Here is a 4,205-nt window from a genome sequence, read left to right as displayed (position 1 = left end):
CCAAATCACCATGTTCAATTGTGCAAGCTTTAATTCCGCATGCCAAACCATGTTCTTTGTCACTACAATATCTGGATGCCCGACCTACCCCTTCGGTCCTTACGACCGGATATTGTCGGGCATATCTGGGTGCCCGACCTACCCCTTCGGTCCTTACGACCGGATATTGGGGACTATTTCACCCCCTACTGCTACCGCATAACACATATCACATAACATCATATCATACTAGCACAAAAACATAACACAGGTAGTAGCAACCCTAGATGAATATCATAGAGACTATCATCTATCATACAACTCCTACTGGTGGGCCGGCATTGTGGCCGTAGACCCACCGCTACTGGAAGGTAACTCACCTCGAAGTAGCTGCTGATCTGCGTGGGAACTGACTGTCTGCTGCTGCTGCCGCTCCGGAAATCCTCCGGTTATAATTCCCACAAAACCCTTAGTCAAATACTGCTATCCGACCTCAGGGTAAAATGACCATTTTCCCCTTACCAATCAAGAGTCAAGTCAAAGTCAACTGCCAGTTGGCCCGACTCGCCGAGTTGACTTGCCAACTCACCGAGTCCCTATCCCTTTGTCCGACCATAAACCCGTCTCTACTCGTCGAGTTAAGCATTGACTTGACGAGTTCTCCTTCTAAACTAAAGGCCAATAGTCCTTCATCCGACTCGCCGAGTTGTATAAACAACTCACCGAGTTCTTCTTCATCCAAAGAACACTCTATGCTGAGACTCACCGAGCTGTATGAACAACTTGCCGAGTCTGTTCTTGAGGCAAGAAGATTGCCTTGAACTCGCCGAGTCATGGCATTGACTCGCAGAGTTACTTCATGAGTGAGTCTGGCTTCCGACCCACTGAGTCACACCCCCATAACTCACTACTCCAACCCGCAACACGAAAAAGGGGACAAACTCGCGACTCGACTCGCCGAGTTAGATGAACGACTCGCCGAGTCTGCCGCATGCAAATACTATACACGCGATTATGATTGAATCCAGCTCATGCCATTCATAGATCTGGGTTTCTAGGGCCTGATTAACACGTAAACTTTCCAACTTTACGTGTAAATAAACACCCATGAGGGTTTTAGGGCTCAAAATGCACCAAAAGAGTAGATCTAGGGCTTTCATGCAATATGGATCCATAAAGGCAGTAGATCCAAGCTCCTGGAGCTCAATCATGCCTAGATCTAGAGGCTAAACAACTTATTACGAACCCTAAAACACAAACAAGCTTGGGAAAAGGCTCAAGAATGGCTTTCATGGAGCTACAAGGGACAATAAGCATGAAAACAGAGGGAAACTGGATCATACCTCAAGGAAATCACTGAGATAACACAAATATGCCTGGCCTCCTTCTTCTCTTCTTGATCTACTCTCCTTCCCTCTCCAAATCTTCAAGAAAACACACCAAAATGCTTCAATCTCACAAGGAACAAGGCTTGAACGAAGTATAAGGCTCTGAGGGTGAAGGGGGCGAGCTTAGGGGCGGATAAGAGGGTTTAAATACGGTGCAAACCCTTGAAATTTAGGGTTTCATCAGACAACGGGGACTCGCCGAGTCCAGAATATGGACTCGCCGAGTCGCCAACTTAAACGTGTTCCGGATCCCGTCTCTACTCGGCGAGTCGGACCTACAACTCGCCGATTCCAAGGCTAAAAATGAAAAACACTAAGATAAATTTTACGTACCAGGAACCAGGTGCTACACGAGGATCCTGAAGAGCGTTATTCCCGAGCCGAAGCTCTACCCGCGAGGAGTCCGATGTTTGTGAAGATCTTCCAGATCTATCGAAGTATACTACTTCTACAAGTCGTAGTGCTGTCTGATCATCTTCTGATCAAGTGAGTGTGTAGTTACTTTCTTCTAACACATTATTATGAAGTATTTTATATGAAATACGTGTTACGTGTATATTTTGTTGATTATATGTGTGAATGTATATTCACTTTCTTCTATCTCATAGATCTGATTTATTCTCTATGAAATATGTGTTATGTGGGTGTGCCTCATCTGTTATGTGGAAAAATGTATCGATTAAGCATGCTATACAGGTTTTAAACTATGTATAAAATGTATATTTTTATCTACTAATATGTTGGGTAGAACATGGGTAGATAGTTGGTGTGTAATAAATAGATGAGAGGCCTCGATGTTGTTTTGATTTAGTCATCTAGCGGAGTTTAGATGACGACCACGGACTTTTCTAGACAGTCTTGTGGAACACTAGCAGGCTCACCACCTGTAGGTGAACTTGGGTGTTCATTCGCTCTACTCCATCCCCCCCATGGTTGCCTTATTTGACATATATTGCCGGGAAACCCCCGAAGCATGTGTTGTCGCCCGATGAAATATTCTTAGATTAAGTCCCTTGAGAAAAGTGTTTAGGGACATAAAGTGAGAATAACGGGAATGTGTAATTAGGTTTTTGTTGGTTGATGAAATTAATTTAATTATCTATTGTGGGTTGAAAACCCTATGCTCACCAGGCTCCCAAGCCTGACCCACTCAGTTTATTTGTATTACAGGAAGTGGCGCAGGGGTATAAGATGGATGAATCATCAAGTTGTTTTGTTTACAAGTCTGTATATGTATATATTTGTTGAATGACTTGTAATGTTACCGTTTATGCTTTATGGTCTGTATCGGAACATGACATATCGACTTTTGATTATATAATGAAAATACATTTCTTTATGAAAATGCTTTGGTAAATATTATTTTATCACGTTTTGTTTTTGGGAACAAATTTCGCATCTTTTTTAAAATCAAAAGGATTTACTCTGAAAATGTTTTAAAAGCATAAATGAAACCGGTCTTTCTGGCCGAGATTTTGGGGATGTCACATTCGCCCCTTTAAACATTAGAGACAACAAAAATGTAGGGGTATGAACTCACCTCTAGTATGTGTTTATGTAAGGATAGCGGTGTTGTAGAAATGATCATCAGGTTGATGTATGCGGAATTAACAGTATCATAATAATAGTTAAACACATAATTGTATTTAAATTAGCGAAACCATTAATTAAAGTGTTAGAAAACACTTGTTTTGTGTTAGGAATAATTACCGAGAATTGTATAAGTGTTGAAGAGAGTTTTCGGTTCCAAGGGGGTTCTCAACCGAAAACGGGTTCTCGGCTGAACAGGTTCTCGGTCCTGGGTGTTTTCGGTCATTTGAAGATTTGAAGGATGTTCTTGGTGTTCTTGGTGAAAATATAAAGATTTTAAGGTTTTCACTTGAAAGTATGCATGTTCTTGGATGATCATTGGGAGCAAAATGAGAGTGTTTTCGAGTGTAAAAGGTGAGAAATGATTAAGTTTTCGAAGGAAAAACTTATATATGGTTGGGTTTTCAGCCGGAAAAGAGATTTCAGCCGAAATCTCTTTTCGGTCCGAAGGTTTTCGGCCGAAAAGGGTTTTGGTGCGAGGGTTTTCGGTTCTGACGGGAAAGATGTTGATTTTCGAGTGATTTTAATTCCGAAAGCTTATATAAACATTATTTATATAATTTAAATTATTTTCTAACCTTCACGGACTTACGAAATAAATAAAACTCGAAATTTTATCCATCGGATTTGACTTGAAAAATTACGGGTTGTTACATGACATATACGAAATTCTCCGTATGATTAATTATTATGTCTTTTATAACCTCTATGTTATTTTATTTTGTCAACAGTTTATAATCTAATTTTAGCAAATAGATCGAATTAAATACGATAGTCCCTTTGTCTTAAAAATATTAACATCATTTTCTTTTATTATATTGTCGAATTGTCGATCCAAACTTGTCTGGTTTAACCAAAAAACTAATCTTATATCAAAGTTGAAACTCTTGAAGTACTCAAGAATTCCTTTGGAAGTTTTCACTTTTATAATCACGAGATCGTCTTGATAACCATTGCATATTAGTTTAATTAATAAGAATTAGTACTTCTATATAAGTTTGATTAGGATTTATTATTAGTTCTTTCTATATTTTATTTATATCTATTGTGATAATCAACAGAAAAACTTGGATTATACAATTCAAATTATTTAGATAGGTGGGACAGTAGAAACATATAAACAAATTAGCAACTTTGACGATTTCAAAGTCCATATATTCAGGAACTAAAGACTAAAAATGGAAAGCTAAGTAGGCTTTTGTGTAGCTTGAGCGTAGCCACTTACTGTCGGTTAATGGCAGGCAATGC

This window comes from Lactuca serriola, chromosome 9 (genome assembly GCF_051521515.1).
Source record: "Lactuca serriola cultivar US96UC23 chromosome 9, Lser_US96UC23_V15, whole genome shotgun sequence".
Classification (NCBI taxonomy): Eukaryota; Viridiplantae; Streptophyta; class Magnoliopsida; order Asterales; family Asteraceae; genus Lactuca; species Lactuca serriola.
The sequence above is the reverse complement of the archived record's forward strand: the minus strand, read 5'-3'. Positions refer to the sequence as shown.